We start from the raw sequence: 17108 nt of genomic DNA on the forward strand, positions 1-17108 counted from the left end.
TTAAAATTACTATTATTATTATCATTATTATTATTATTATTATTATTATTATTATTATTATTATTATTATTATTATTATTATTATGATTATTATTATTATTATTATGATCATATTATTATGAATCATATGAATCATAGAATTGATGAGGGAAAAAGAGTGAGTGGTGCACTTAGGAGTCTGTGGAGACAAAGAACTTTGTCCTTGGAGGCAAAGAGGGGAATGTATGAGAGTATAGTTTTACCAACGCTCTTATATGGGTGTGAAGCGTGGGTGATGAATGTTGCAGCGAGGAGAAGGCTGGAGGCAGTGGAGATGTCATGTCTGAGGGCAATGTGTGGTGTGAATATAATGCAGAGAATTCGTAGTTTGGAAGTTAGGAGGAGGTGCGGGATTACCAAAACTGTTGTCCAGAGGGCTGAGGAAGGGTTGTTGAGGTGGTTCGGACATGTAGAGAGAATGGAGCGAAACAGAATGACTTCAAGAGTGTATCAGTCTGTAGTGGAAGGAAGGCGGGGTAGGGGTCGGCCTAGGAAGGGTTGGAGGGAGGGGGTAAAGGAGGTTTTGTGTGCGAGGGGCTTGGACTTCCAGCAGGCATGCGTGAGCGTGTTTGATAGGAGTGAATGGAGACAAATGGTTTTTAATACTTGACGTGCTGTTGGAGTGTGAGCAAAGTAACATTTATGAAGGGATTCAGGGAAACCGGCAGGCCGGACTTGAGTCCTGGAGATGGGAAGTACAGTGCCTGCACTCTGAAGGAGGGGTGTTAATGTTGCAGTTTAAAAACTGTAGTGTAAAGCACCCTTCTGGCAAGACAGTGATGGAGTGAATGATGGTGAAAGTTTTTCTTTTTCGGGCCACCCTGCCTTGGTGGGAATCGGCCGGTGTGATAATAAAAAAAAAAAAATAAATATTATTATTACTATTATTATTTAATTCAGTGGGAAGGGTTAAACCCTAAGGATCATATAACGCCTGAGGAATGAGAGGGAAGCTCCAGTTCCTTGGATCAGGAGCCTACCCCAAGAAGGGGCAGGAAGCGGACACTAGTAGGCAGGTTAGGTCATGGTGATGGTGCAGGTCAGTACATAGTGATGGTGCAGGTTAGTACATGATGATGGTGCAGGTTAGTACATGGTGATGGTGCAGGTCAGTACATGGTGATGGTGCAGGTCAGTACATACTGATGGTCCAGGTGTATATGTGATGTTGTTCTCAGTGCGTACACATCATGACTGATGCGCTCATCAGGAAACATACAAAGTGTCATCTAGTTGTCCACGAAGTTGAGTCAAGTTTTTGACTTTGAGAATACTAATATTAACACATCATGAAGGCTTTGCTGAAATAACAGATCGAAAGAGTCTAGGACGAGACAGAAGGGCAAAGGGGCAGACAGTCAATGAAACTGTGCAGAAACAAGTCGACAGCAAACTCTAGCCTCGTACAGTGTCTTGAAACATAATATCCAGCAGGAACGTTATACACCTTAGAGCTGTAAACTTCTTGGCTTCCTTGCTTGTAAGATTTTCCATATAAATCTTTAGTCACTGCAGTGTCGTAGTTCGCCCCAGAATATTAGCTGATTACCAGAGGATGGGCTGTGAGAGAATGTGTTTCTTTAAAATTTTAAGATAGTTACATTGTGAGAATAAAGGTAGCAGTGTTCCCTGTCATATTCCATCATACTAGAGAGGTTACGTACACTGGGTAAGAAAATCTGTCAGTATAAGTTTGGAGACTTCAGTAGAGTGATGAAAAATATTATCAAGAACTCCACTATGGGTTTAGTGGCTACGAGGGGTTAAGAGATATCGTTCAAACAGAGCTGAGAATGATTTTGGGATAAGAAAGGAGGAATGTGTGTGAGAGAGAAGAGATGAACATGGGGAGGAAAAGGCGGGTGTAATGAAATGGGGATGTGTAGGGGAAAAAAAGAGACAAAGAATTTAAAACACAGTGGGGGGAGAGGAAAGGAAAGGGGGTAGACAGTGGAATCAGAATGAATGTGAGGGAGTGAAGGAGTGAGTGTTGGTGGGGTAAGTTGCGTCAGAGAATGAAAACTTAATACTTGGGAAAAAAGAAACATCGGAAACCTTTACGACCTATATCAGTTTAGCAGGATGGAGGAAAAAGAGGGGATGGATTGGGAGGAGGTGGAAATGAGAGTTATAAAAAAGAGAGGGTGCCGGGAGAGAGAAAGGGAGGGAGAGAGAGAGAGAGAGAGAGAGAGAGAGAGAGAGAGAGAGAGAGAGAGAGAGAGAGAGAGAGAGAGAGAGAGAGAGAGAGAGAGAGAGAGAGAGAGAGAGAGAGAGAGAGAGAGAGAGAGAGAGAGAGAGAGAGAGAGAGAGAGAGAGAGAGAGAGAGGAGAGGCGGGAGGGTGAGAGAAAGGGTGCCAGGAGGGGTGTTTCCAGGCACTTCCAGTCAGTTGGTCTGGGGACCAGAGAAGCGACGGTGGCGCCTCCTCCGTCGCTCCGTCCGTCGCCCCTACGTGTAAGCCAGTGATGTTGTGTTCATTCCTTGATATCACGCGTCCTGGCCGACGCCAAGGAGTAATAGGGACACCCTGGCGTCTGTTTGGAGACGCCAGAGACCTAGTGATTGTTGTGGAGAAAAGCAACGAATTCGTTTTTAATATGCAAGTGGTGTATAAAGTGATGCTCAAAGTGTTTGGTTTAGTGATGGTTTCTGTGTTTATATCACTGTGGGGTTGTACCTCTGGTGTCACTGTGGTTTTTTACCTCTGGTGTCACGGTGGGGTTGTACCTCTGAAGTTGTGGTTGGTGTAGTACGTTTGATGTCACGGTGGTGATGTTCGTCTGATGTCAAGTTGGTAATGTACGTCCACATTAATGTTAACATGTCTACTTATGGGTGAATAAAATTCTCAGTTCCGTGGCAGGGACAACTCAACTAAGCCATAAATAGGAGATGAAATAGACGACTTTTCTATTTGTTTATGACTATTTTCAACTCATTAATGGATTCGGGACTTGACAAAGGTTCAGAACAGGACGAAATGTTGACTAGTTTATCTCAGATTTGTGAGTTACATAATATATTTTTTTGGGATGCTTCATTTTGCAATGTTGGTAATAATAGAAATATGCTATGTATTCCTCAAACATGCTACTTTGACGTTCGTAGTTGTGAAAGGCAAATAGTCTGGTGAACAACGGACGAATTGTTTTTAATGCTTTGTCAGGGTATTACAAGCTACGATGTGTATATACTCACTATCTGTGGTTGCAGGTGTTGAATCTCGGGTCCTGGTCATGCCTCTCAAGCAAGGTGCTTGTAGGAAGCTTCTCTCCTAGCTTTGTGTGTGTGTGTGTGTGTGTGTGTGTGTGTGTGTGTATGTGTGTGTGTGTGTGTGTGTGTGTGTGTGTGTGTGTGTATGTGTGTGTACTCACCTAGTTGTACTCACCTAGTTGAGGTTGCGGGGGTCGAGTCCGAGCTCCTGGCCCCGCCTCTTCACTGATCGCTACTAGGTCACTCTCCCTGAGCCGTGAGCTTTATCATACCTCTGCTTAAAGCTATGTATGGATCCTGCCTCCACTACATCGCTTCCCAAACTATTCCACTTACTGACTACTCTGTGGCTGAAGAAATACTTCCTAACATCCCTGTGATTCATCTGTGTCTTCAGCTTCCAACTGTGTCCCCTTGTTACTGTGTGTGTGTGTGTGTGTGTGTGTGTGTGTGTGTGTGTGTGTATGTGTGTGTGTGTGTGTGTGTGTGTACTTACCTAATTATGATTGCAAGGTTTGAGTCTTGGTTTGTGAGCTCTTTTTTAACTATTTTTAAAATTATGTTTGAAGTCACTCTCAACTCTTTCTTCATTCAAGTTATTCCATTTTCTGTCAACCCAGAGGCTATTCAAGTATTTGTTGACATATCTGGTACATTTAGTGCCTTAATTTCCGTCAGTGTCTCTTTATTTCCGATTTCCGCTTTTTTTCACTTGAAGCGTCTTTTTCCTGTTCATCCTATTAAGTCCCTTTAGCACCCTGTATGCTGTGTGTGTGTGTGTGTGTGTGTGTGTGTGTGTGTGTGTGTGTGTGTGTGTGTGTGAATGTATGTGTGTGTGTGAATGCGTATGTGTCGGTGTGTGTGAGTGTGTGTGTTTCAACTGGCCATTTGTTCCATCTTGTCCATTCTTTGTCTGTTTTGCTATCTGTTTTTCTCTCTCTTTATATCTCCCTTATCTCTTTCTTCTTAACCCTCCCTTTTCCTTAGTGGAGAAAATAGGTGACAAATGAAGCTGACGACTAAATTTGAGCCGGGAGACAAGGAAACAAGAGATCCACGTGTCCTAGTTGAGGGAGGAGAATCCCTGGGAGAGGAGTAGGAAGCAATAAAGCCATTGAAAGTAAGGGAAAGTGTATTACGGAGAAAAGAGGGTCTGAAATTGACAAGAAAATGCTTCTTAGGGAAGGAAAAAGTGTGACACTTAATGTGAGTGAATGTAAAATGGAAGGGGCAGAAAATGATGAATGTGACAAGGAGATTTGGGGTTAGATGTCTGAATATGTTATAGGTGAAATGATTTCAAGTGTGAAGAAAGGTATTTATAGTGACTTATGGCCGAAAGTGAGAAAAAGAGTTATTTATGTGGATATATATTGCTGTTAGTGACTTGAAAGTGACTGAAGTTGAGGAGAAAGTGATTATTAAAATAGATTAATATGACTGCTAGTAAATTGAAAGCAACTGCAAGTGAAGAAAAAGTGATAATAAAATTAAAATTAAGCAACTAGAGACATGAAAATGACTGCAATCGATGAGAAAGTGATTATTACTGGAGCTTAACAAGCTACTAGTGAGGCGAGAATGATTAGTAATATAAGAAAATGAATAGCGAAAAGTCACTGCAGGAGATGAAGGATAATAACCCATTTCTCACTCACTGTCTTGACGTATCATATGGGTTATTATCCTTCATCTCCTGCAGTGACTTTTCGCTATTCATTTTCTTATATTACTAATCATTCTCGCCTCACTAGTAGCTTGTTAAGCTCCAGTAATAATCACTTTCTCCTCAACTTCAGTCACTTTCAAGTCACTAACAGCAATATATATCCACATAAATAACTCTTTTTCTCTCAAATGCACTAAATTTGCTTCAAAACAGAAAAAAAATAATGTCATATGGTAAATAGCATTTACTCAAATGTACTCCTGTTAGTTCTTTTAGGGATCAGTGCCTGGGTATCTTTTGTTTTAAAATGCTCTTGCGCAGCCATCTATTTTGAAGCTTATGGGGGTGATATTACAATAAACAGGCAGATACCGTCTACAGGATTCATATATGATGGAAAAAAAGAGAGAAATTCAATATATTGTGATTCTTTATTGACAAGGTTTCGCCTCCACAATGGGCTTTACCAAGACAAAAAGAGATGTGTTTATGACTTGATTAAACCCACTGTGTGGGCGAAACGTTGTCGGTAAAGGATGGTATTATACTGTTTTTGTGTCTCAGTTTCTATCGTGTGATGCCGCTTACCTCCACAATATCAAGAATCTGGTGTGGAAAAAATGACCAACAAAAAGAGGATCTATTAATAAAAATCTGTGGTTGCTGCGATAGTGAACTCTAGGGAAGAGAAAGTGACTGTTGCTGTAAAGAAAGTTATTGCTGTTTGAGGGAAAGTGACTACTGTCGAGAGGAAAGTGACTAGCTCCAGACGTGACTGCTAATGAGGATAAAGTGACTGTCTTTGAAGTGACTGTTATTAAAAGGAACATAACTAATCATAAGGGGAAAGTTACTACCAATTGAAAGGAAAGTTGAAGTTCAGTATAAGAGAAGGAAAAATGAGGGAAAAATGGTAAGAATATGATGAATGACGAAGAAAAAACGACAATTGTGAGGTGAGAAAAGTGCCTCAAAACGAAAGGAAGGTGAACAAAAGCGAGAAGAAAGTGACAAGAAAGTGATGAGGGGAGAAGGGAGAGAATTAAAACCGACGCTAATAAAAATAAATTTTGTAGAGAGCGAACAGTAATTACGATAAGTTACAATTTTATAACTGTAGTGTAGGTAAGACAGTGATGGAGTGAATGATGATGAAAGTGTTTCTTCTTTTTCGGGTCACCCTGCCTTGGTGGGAAACGGCCGATGTGTTAAAAAAAATATTTATCGGGTAAAGTGATTAATAGTGATTTGTAAGGGATTATTAAGACGAGAAAAGTGATCAGATATGGGTAAAAAAGTGATCATTATAAACCTGTACTTAAGAGAGGAGTTTCAGGGCGACGTTTCGGTCGATCCCCTTACCACTGTCGAGTCACTAATCACTTTCCAGATGGGGAAAGTTACTAGTAATTACGGAGAAGTTATTAGAAATGCTAGGCAAGTGATTAATAATAGGTGGAAATCCTCAGCAATGATATCAGTTACTTGTTGTGTACCAGTTTGCCTTCAAGTCAGGATATTTTCAATATATTCCAGAGCAGATAGCTAAATTCGGCGCGTTTCTTCAAAATCCAAAATGATATCGCGTCTGAACCTCCACCATTGTTTGGTATATATGAAGTACTTGTATCTTTTCCTACGCTTTACTTTATATATCTCTTTTAGCTAATCTATTTCTTTTTTTTTTAGTGACAACACTGTAGGTTATTACACATTATCTCTTCTGTTTTGGAGATTTTGTCATAATTTTTTTTTTTTTTTGACATTGTTTGCTATTATCAACTGTTCATTTTACAAAATTTCTTTTCTCTCAACTAAATTAGAATAATTGTTTTTGGTTTATTTGCTAGAGGATACGAGAAGAAATATTAAAATGTAAGAAATATTAGATTCACGGGGAACGAGAGAATTGAATAAAGCTGTGTACTGCCCACAGTAATAAAGAGCAGTACAAAACATGGTTTTATTGTGGCAAAGTCTCTCTCTGTGTAGAACTCTATCAGTTACAATGTTTTGATAAAACTGCACAGAGCGATGCGTTGTCGGAATACAAGCTTAATCTGCAGCTGTGTCCTTTCTTCAATAATTAATAAAGTGAAGGGAGCAGGAGCAAAAAGTAAATCATAGGAAAATACGATTTGGAAATACGGAGAACTAAAAAAAAAAGAACACTACCGTGACTGGAACGATACACAAATAACCCGCACGTAAAATTTATGACGACGTTTTGGTCCGTAATGGACCATCAACTAGTCACAGAGATGAGCGAAGGGAAGGGAGTCAAGGCTGAAATGTGCTGCTTTTATGGCAGTATGTTCACTCATAGGATGAGTGGCACTGCCCAATAAACTCGCCCCTCTGGGCAAAATATCAATCTTGCATCCCTGGTAAGTTGCGGGCTTGGAGCACTATCTGTAATGGTATAAAGTTTTTTTTCATTACTTTTTGCGGCTCTCCAGCGCTTGCTGTTGAACAATTCTGTATTGCTTTCCCTGGTTCACTGTGTATTTGTGTGTATGTGTGCGGGTGTGGGTGGGTGTATGTGTGTGTGTGTGGGGGGGGGGCTGCCTTCCAAACTGGCCAGGATTGCGTGTGTTAAGGAAATTCCTCGTTGAAATCACTGTTTCGTTTATGTCTTCCGCGTGGAAGATGACGGGAGGTAAATGTTCCCACCTTACACAAATAGAATGCGAAATGAACATCATACTCACAGTGAGAAAGTGTCTAGGGTAATGTGTTTATTGCGCCTCTGCACGGACTGAACGCGACGATCTGGCCAGGATATAGACATTGAAAGAGGCAGCAGCGATCCACACCACTGAGGATACTCAGGTCAACTTGATCCTGCACTAGTTGGTTTTGCCCACACCACAGCGTCCGAGAGTCTCATGGTCAAGGCACAGCTGAGGTGATTGCCGCTGGTGGTGACCTCCTCCAAGACCATCATTTGCTCATACCAAGTCACCTGCAAAGGCTCTTCAAACCTCCTATGTAGTCGCAGCCAGTGTACTACCTTGACGACCAAAGACTCCTGCAGTCTTGCAACAGATGAGGTGTGTGAGTGAATGAGTACAGTCACCAAACTGAACTCACTGCTTTCAGTGGCGTCAATTATTTGTAGCCTGTTGGACCTTGTCATACCTACTCTTGTAGATGTAGGATGAGTTTGCCTCCCTTACTTCTCCATGCTGTTCTTCCCTACGGCTGATCTGTCTTCCCTCCCTTTCCATCTTTATTTTTTTTAAGACGCCATCTGTCATTTGTGGCTCTGGAGTGGCTGTAATTCAATTTCGGTTTTTGATGCTGCTGTATATCATTTTCGAACTGTCTTTTAACTTTCTATCTTTGCGTTTCATATTCATTCCAGCTCTCTTACTTGTTTTTCCGTTGTATATTCTCGGAATTCCTTCTACGGCTTCTCACGCCTTTCTTTGCCTTTTCGGCATTTCTTATTGAACTATGGACTCCCTCTGTTCTTATTATGTAATTTTTTTACACTCGGTACAAATCTTTTATTTGCTTCTTGGCACTTTAAATTTACAGCTACCATCATCTATGTTACTGCTTTGCATTCCAGTTGCCTTTCATATAGCTTATATTTTTGTTCCAGGAAATTGATCATGTCGTTGTGATCCCCACTTCTGCTTTTCTGTCACTCGCTTCTTGTCTTCCTCCATCTCCAGTGACAAAGTCTCAAAACTTAATACCAAATGTTCTCTTGCATCCAGTGCTTTCCATTAGTAGATTTAACTTGTTTAATTCATTTAGGGGAAAACATCAGAGAAAGTATTGGGGTCATCTTTCCCTCTTACTCTCTACTTTACATCTTGATTAAAATAGTTCCTTCTTGCTGCAGTCATGGACTTTGCTCAAAATGCTGCGTAACTTCTATGGGTTTAACGCTTCTCCTTAATAATAATAATAATATTATAATAATTCCTACAAGTACAAGTACATGGTATACAGTCCTAGCTGACATCAGTGCCATACTACTATATAGAAAGCCGCTTGTTTTGCAGAACATTTCGGGTAAATTAGGTCAGTTTTGTCCCAGGATGCGACCCACACCAGTCCACTAACCCCCAGGTATACTGATGGATGAACATGGACAGCAGGTGTCTTAAGGAAACGCATCCTAATGTTTTCCAGCCCTACCGGGCATTCGATCTCGGGACATCAGTGTGTGAGCCGAGTGCACTAGCGATCGAGCTATGGGACACTACTGTAATAACACAAATAATAAATAACATAAATAATAATAATAATAATAATAATAATAATAATAAATAATAATAAAATAATAATATAAATAATAATAATAATAATAATAATAATAATAATAATAATAATAATAATAATAATAATAATAATAAAATAATAATATAAATAATAATAATAACAATAATAATAATAATAATAATAATAATAATAATAATAATAATAATAATAAAAATAGCCTGAGCTTGCTACCATCTGCAGCTCATAAGACTGCCATCCCCACGAGCCCATTTGAGGCGGGGTAGATGGCAGACCAGAGGCCTAGCTTCTCCCTACGAGCCCCGTGAGGGCGGGGAATGTGGCTAGGCCTGGGGACACTTGGTCCCAAAGATGAGGAGGTACTGTACCTCCTCCCATGGGAGACTTAAGTCTCGAGACACTCCCCAGATAGGGAGCCAAGGCCGGGTCACCACTACTTGGAAAAGACCCGGGCCGGGAGAATACCGGCGAATAAAAAAAAAAAATAATAAAAAAAAAATAATAATAATAATAATCATAATAACAATAACATTAATAATAATAATGATAATAATAATAACATAAGATCAACACCATGCCCAGCCCTTCTAGGGCAGGGTAGGTGCCCGAGCCAGAGCTTGCAGCTCACAAGCCTGCCATTTCCATTAGTCCCCTTGGGGCGGGGATGGCAGACCAGAGAGGCTTAGCTTCTCCCTACGAGCCCCGTGAGGGCAGGGAATATGGCTAGGCCTGGGCCAGTTGGTCCCAAAGATGAGGGGGTACTTGTGCCTCCTCCCATGAGAGACTGAGGTCTCAGACACTCCCTAGACAGGGAGCCAAGGTCGGGCCACCACTTGGAAAAGGCCCGGGCCGGGAGAATACCCGCGAATCTTTAAAAAAAAAAACAAATAATATAAATAATAATAAATAATAAAAATAATAATAATGACATAAATAATAATAATAATAATAATAATAATAATAATAATAATAATAATAATAATAATAATAATAGTAATAATAATAATAATAATAATAATAATAATAATAATAATAGTAAAATAAATGTCAGTGGTGACTCCATGGGAAGTCTCCTTTCTCTAAAAAACTTCCTTATGGCTGAAATCCTCATGGTGTTTGATCTTCAGAGTGGCTCCTTGTTCTTTGCCATTTTCCTCTTCTTCCTTCCCCCCTTCCCTCGCTTATTATGCTGCTTACGTCAGCGTTGTCACGCCACCTTCTTTGAAAAGTCCTTGACTTTCATAAACCACTCAAAAGCAAATCCAGAGAGAGAGAGAGAGAGAGAGGTGAAAGAGAGAAAGAGGTAGAGGGAGAGGACGGAGCGTATGTAAACTCAAGCTTCTCCTCTACGTATTAATTTACCACTGAACGTGGAGGTGGAGTTGAGTTTCACAGGCAAGCGTAGGCGGTTTGTGGGTGAGCTCTTCTGCCTGGCAGGCCTGACCTTTAGTTGGCAAGTATTAATACTGTAGGCGGCAAGTGCTCTAACATACTTAAACACCCACCCACACATATTTACAGACACACACACACACACACACACCGTGGAATAGTCTGGGAAGTGATGTAGTGGAGGCAGGATCCATACATAGCTTTAAGAAGAGGTGTGATAAAGCTCCAGTGAAGCGACAGAACCAGGAGCTGTGACTCGACTCCTGCAACCACAACTAGGTGAGTACAACTAGGTAAGTACACACACACACACACACACACACACACAAAGAAGTGGAAGTTGAAGACTCAGATGAGTCACAGGGATGTTAGAAAGTATTTCTTAAGTCATAGAGTTGTCAGAAAGTACAATAGTCTGGAGAGTGATGAAGTGGAGGCAGGATCCATACATAGCTTTAAGAAGAGGTGCACCTATAAGGCAAGTCACGTATCAGTATAAAGCCTATTAGAAAAAACACAACATACGAAATTCAATATTAATTATTCTATCGGAAAAAGCTGATGTTATGACCAAAAACAGATGACCCATCCTCCTATGCAACAGACTTCCAGACTTCTGTGTGTGAGAATAGCTATTCTCACACACAGAAATATACCGAAAGGTGTTTATTTCTCAGGGTAAATATAGTTCGTGTTTAATTTAATTCCAGATTTAGGGATTAAAATATTCTTGATTGGCGGTAAACAGGTTATACGCAGCCTTAGTGACTTTCATGTAGTGCATAAGCACTACTCAATTAACAATTAGATTCTCCGTAAGATGGAATTACCCAAACTTGATCTTGTAATCTGTCTTTGGAAGCAACGGGTCGCTGAAGAAAGCTCCGGCAACGAGCATAGAGCAGTAATGATGGTACCTTATTTGTCAGGGAACAGAAGTGTTTACTGACACGGGTCTTAAGCAGGTGATGACCCACTGTGTGGTTAAGCATCCTCTGGATTACTTGTGCTGCGTTTTTCACTTCATATATGTAGGAACCAAAGATCGTTACATAGATTTCTAAGATGGCTAGCAGGAGTAAATCGTCATCCTCGTAGGCTGCAGAGGTCCCATATTAGAGTACGACTCATTTGTCTGCCATAAGAGCTGAACAGCTGCCAGGATTGGTTGGGTCTGTGTTTGCGCGTGTGTGTATTCACCTATTTGTACTCACCTATTTTTGCTTAGAAGGGTTGAGTCGTAGCTCCTGGACCCACCTCTTCGCTGGTCGTTACTAGGTCCACTCTCTCCTTGTTCCAATAGCTTTATCGTACCTCTTCTTAAAATTATGTATAGGTCCTGCCTTCACCAAATCACTCTCCAGATTGTTCCACTTCCTGACAACTTTGTGACAGAAGGAATACTTTCTAACATCTCTGTGACTCTTCTGAATTTTCAACTTCCAGTTGTGGCCTTTTGTTCGAGTGTGTGTGTGTGTGTGTACTCACCTAGTTGTACTCACCTAGTTGAGGTTGCGGGGGTCGAGTCCGAGCTCCTGGCCCCGCCTCTTCACTGATCGCTACTAAGTCACTCTCCCTGAGCCGTGAGCTTTATCATACCTCTGCTTAAAGCTATGTATGGATCCTGCCTCCACTACATCGCTTCCCAAACTATTCCACTTACTGACTACTCTGTGGCTGAAGAAATACTTCCTAACATCCCTGTGATTCATCTGTGTCTTCAGCTTCCAACTGTGTCCCCTTGTTACTGTGTCCTATCTCTGGAACATCCTGTCTTTGTCCACCTTGTCAATTCCTCTCAGTATTTTGTATGTCGTTATCATGTCCCCCCTAGCTCTCCTGTCCTCCAGTGTCGTCAGGTCGATTTCCCTTAACCTCTCCTCGTAGGACATACCTCTTAGCTCTGGGACTAGTCTTGTTGCAAACCTTTGCACTTTCTCTAGTTTCTTCACGTGCTTGGCTAGGTGTGGGTTCCAAACTGGTGCCGCATACTCCAATATGGGCCTAACGTACACGGTGTACAGGGTCCTGAATGATTCCTTATTAAGATGTCAGAATGCTGTTCTGAGGTTTGCTAGGCGCCCATATGCTGCAGCAGTTATTTGGTTGATGTGCGCTTCAGGAGATGTGCCTGGTGTTATACTCACCCCAAGATCTTTTTCCTTGAGTGAGGTTTGTAGTCTCTGACCCCCTAGACTGTACTCCGTCTGCGGCCTTCTTTGCCCTTCCCCAATCTTCATGACTTTGCACTTGGTGGGATTGAACTCCAGGAGCCAATTGCTGGACCAGGTGTGCAGCCTGTCCATATCCCTTTGTAGCTTTGCCTGGTCTTCGATCGAGTGAATTCTTCTCATCAACTTCACGTCATCTGCAAACAGGGACACCTCAGAGTCTATTCCTTCCGTCATGTCGTTCACAAATACCAGAAACAGCACTGGTCCTAGGACTGACCCCTGCGGGACCCCGCTGGTCACAGGTGCCCACTCTGACACCTCGCCACGTACCATGACTCGCTGCTGTCTTCCTGACAAGTATTCTCTGATCCATTGTAGTGCCTTCCCTGTTATCCCTGCTTGGTCCTCCAGTTTTTGCACCAATCTCTTGTGTGGAACTGTGTCAAACGCCTTCTTGCAGTCCAAGAAAATGCAATCCACCCACCCCTCTCTCTCTTGTCTTACTGCTGTCACCATGTCATAGAACTCCAGTAGGTTTGTGACACAGGATTTCCCGTCCCTGAAGCCATGTTGGCTGCTGTTGATGAGATCGTTCCTTTCTAGGTGTTCCACCACTCTTCTCCTGATAATCTTCTCCATGATTTTGTATACTATACATGTCAGTGACACTGGTCTGTAGTTTAATGCTTCATGTCTGTCTCCTTTTTTAAAGATTGGGACTACATTTGCTGTCTGTGTGTGTGTGTGTGTGTGTGTGTGTGTGTGTGTGTGTGTGTGTGTGTGTGTGTGTGTGTGTGTGTGTGTGTGTGTGTGTGTGTGTGTGTGTGTTTATTTAAATAATTTAAATTTCCAGTTTTACATCCTTTTCTATCCCTCCGTCTTTTTCATTTCATTGGTCTATCACTCCTCAAAAGAAAAATTTCCTGGGAGCTTCTCCACTTTCATCTCCACGACTGTTGGTTCTTCTTATCCTAAACCCAGGGAGGAATAGACTCTGTGTATTGTGAGAATACAAATCACCGTTGTTATAAATTGAAGGAGAGATGTGTTGGTGTACCATAACTCAAGGGATACAGCTCTAAGGAGAAGCATAGCTCAATAGATGTAGCTCTAACGAAGATAGAATTTATGTGGACACCGACACAGAATGGTATTATTATTATTATTATTATTATTATTATTATTATTATCATTATTATTATTATTATTATTATTATTATTATTATTATTATTATTATTATATATTCTCATATTCTACAATTCATACATTTTATTGGGCTGTTATGTTACACCTGGTACAAAGACTGAGTATTGATTTGAGTAATATCATAATACCGTACCTTAATTAAGGGCGAAACGTTATCCCGATGAAAGCTCTACAAATTATATCTTCGTATTCTAAGCTTAGGGCATTTCACCTTATCATCAGTGCACATGAGATCTCTTTATCTAGTGTGTAAGTAAACAAAGGTGGTGATGACATTGACATGTATGTATCAAGACATTTATTGAGGATACATTCCCTCCCATCGGTGGGCGAAATGTAGCCCCAATAAATGTTTTAATACACGCATACGCGTCTTTGTCACATGCAGGTCTGTTGTTTCTGTAGATTAGGTTTAAAAATATTTCTTTACTTAGCGAGTCCACAATTTTAGGACGGAGTACCGAGCCTCAACAATATGCTGAAATTCAGTCTGTTTATCATAGTAGATGATTTATCAAAGCCGTTCAACGCTAATTACTTTCCATTTCAATATAATTACGCTAAAGATTCGTGCGAGTTCTTAACTGGGTTCATCAAGTGGCTGCCAGATCCTTCAAGGAAGCAGGTGAAGGGTTTCTGATCCAAGGAATTACAGCTTTCCTTCCCTGGATCAAACCTGATTCCTCCTCTCATAAAGGCTCTTCCCTTCAAGGGAATTAAAGTGTAAAATAGAAAGGAGGGACATCAGATGATCTGAAGGTCCCAGTCTGAGTGGTCCAGGTATGTAGGTCGCTGTCTGAGTGGTCAGGTATGAAGGTCCCTGTCTGAGTGGCCCAGGTATGTAGATCCCTGTCTAAGTGGTCCAGGTATGTAGGTCCCTGTCTGAGAGGTCCAGGTATATAGGTCCTAGTCTGAGTAGTCCAGGTATGTAGGTCCCTGTCTGAGTGGTCCAGGTATGTATGTCCCTGTTTAAGTAGTCCAGGTATGTAGGTCCCGGCGTGAGTGGTCCAGGTATGTAGGTTCCGGTCTGAGTGCTCCAGGAGTGTAAATCCCTGTCTGAGGGGTCCTGAGATGTAGGTCCCTGTCTGAGGGGTCCTGAGATGTAGGTCACGTTCTGAGGGTCCTGATATGTAGGTCCCAGTCTGAGGGGTCCTGAGATATAGTGTTATTACTGTTCTTGCTGCTGAACAGCGGTTTAGTGCCGGTGAAGGTAGCGTAGGTGGCAATGATACGGCCGTGGACTAGTATGGCTTTAATTGGATAGGAGTGAGTACACAACGGGCAGTGTGAGGGAGTGACCGCAAGCCAGTCCGTGGAGGGGGAGCACTTGTGCCTATCAGGTCGGTCGGCCTAGGAGTGAGAGCGAATGGGCTCAGCCTCCCACTGACCTGGGTGAGCCTACAGAGGGCAGCACTTAAATGCCGCGAAATATGAACTAGTCAGAACAGACGGCTAGGCTGTGTGTTCTGACAGTACAGGCTGTCTACATTTGCTCGGCCACGCACCTCGCGTCGTCCCGACGCGACAATACTGGTGGGCCCGTAGGTATAAAGGAATTACGTACACTAGCTACCCCAGAGAGGGACTGGCTTTCGCTCACTTGTAAATCAAAAATGGACATAAAAATGCAACAGGCAAAAAAAAAACCTCTCCCATCCAGGGAAAGAGAAAACTGGCTTGCCCGGAGTCCGTGAACCTATCAGTAGCTTTCATAAGGTTCACGTCTGAGCGTAATGCCCGCGCCAAGGAAAGCAAAGTGGAACCAGGTTGCAAAGTTATGTTGCTCAACCCAGCGCAGACCCCAGGTATGCACAAACTTGTCCCAAAATTCGTGGGTCCTTACCGTGTCCTCCGACAGCTCCGTGGCAATAAGTTCGAGGCGAGGGAGATTGCTACTGGAACTATCAAGGAAGCCCACCTTGATCACATGAAGTATGTGGACCATGTGCAGGCCGAAGCAGAGCTGGAGTCGTGTGTGTTGCAACGCCACGATCAGACCAATGCTGGGGACAACCCGTCTACCCCTTCTCCCACTACTACTGTTACTGAAGACGGCCCAGTAAGGCTCCATACTTATGGCCTGCGACTCAGGACAACAGTACATTTCTGTGACATTGACGTACCTACTGACTTGTCTGACTCCTACGCTAGTTATGCTAATTGTTTGCTTGCAGAAAGGGGTATAAATGCGCACACATTGCATAGCTAGTTGATAATGGAGTCAGGGTGGACAACATCATGTAATTATGTAAATACTTTTAGAAGGGTACCCAGAGTGTAATGAATTCCATGGATATAGTATTATTGTAGGTATGTGCACCCAGTGTTTTTATATATAAAAAAAGCCTGTATTACGGTCAGAGCAGTGCTGCCCTGAATAGGTCACGTTCTGAGGGGTCTTGAGATTTACGTCACGGTCTGAGTGGTAACCAAATCACATTAAATCTGATTAAACTGGATTTGCCAATCAGCCTAGGAAGAGGAATGGGATTAGCTAGTTTTGCCAATAAGCAGATGAGAGGAACGCTGTTCCACTGGTACTCAAGATTTATGGATAATTTAGAATAAGACACATGTGCAACAGCTGTCTATATTTTGTTGACGTTTCGCCCATCAGAGGTTTTATTAATACAATACATGGACGAAAAAAAAAACGAAGACTGAAGATGATTAAGATTAGGTAATCAGTCCCTCACCCTAGCAACAGGTGTTCACCTGCTACTAGGCTGAGGGACTGATTACCTCGTCTTCACTCCTCTGTTTTTGGTCCATGTATTGTATTGATAAAACCACTGGTGGGCGAAACGTCTACACAAAAATGATATCCGGTTGTTGCACATGTGTCTGATTCTTCAACATGTTCGTATTATATATCATTGATGCTAAAATGTAGATAATGTTTGGAGATGGATGAAATATGATAACGTTTGGAAACGGATTGAAACGTGGATAATGTTTGGAGGTGAAACATAGACAAAAGCCACGATAACTAGGATATGAAATGTGATGATGAGCAGAGAGAAATAATGTTTATTTCAGAAGAGAGGAGACGAGAGAAGAGGCGCTGAAAAAAATGAGAAAGAAAATGGAGAGGGGAAAAAAGATGACTTAGCGAAGGGGAGAGAGAGAGAGAGAGAGAGAGAGAGAGAGAGAGAGAGA

General features: G+C 41.9%; 1 protein-coding gene across 4 annotated transcripts in view; it reads left to right on the plus strand.

The window, feature by feature from the left end:
- The window catches only part of LOC128691397 (uncharacterized), a 216061-nt gene that overhangs the window by 34777 nt on the left and 164176 nt on the right, over positions 1-17108 (plus strand). The window contains exon 1 of one of the 4 annotated variants that reach the window (XM_070091596.1): positions 2434-2491. The exons of the other annotated variants lie outside the window; for them this stretch is intronic. The gene's annotated coding sequence lies outside the window, so the exon portion shown is untranslated. Of the gene's footprint in view, positions 1-2433; positions 2492-17108 lie in introns of those variants that run through there. 4 annotated transcript variants of the gene reach the window in all.

The sequence above is a fragment of the Cherax quadricarinatus genome, chromosome 36, assembly GCF_038502225.1.
Source record: "Cherax quadricarinatus isolate ZL_2023a chromosome 36, ASM3850222v1, whole genome shotgun sequence".
Classification (NCBI taxonomy): Eukaryota; Metazoa; Arthropoda; class Malacostraca; order Decapoda; family Parastacidae; genus Cherax; species Cherax quadricarinatus.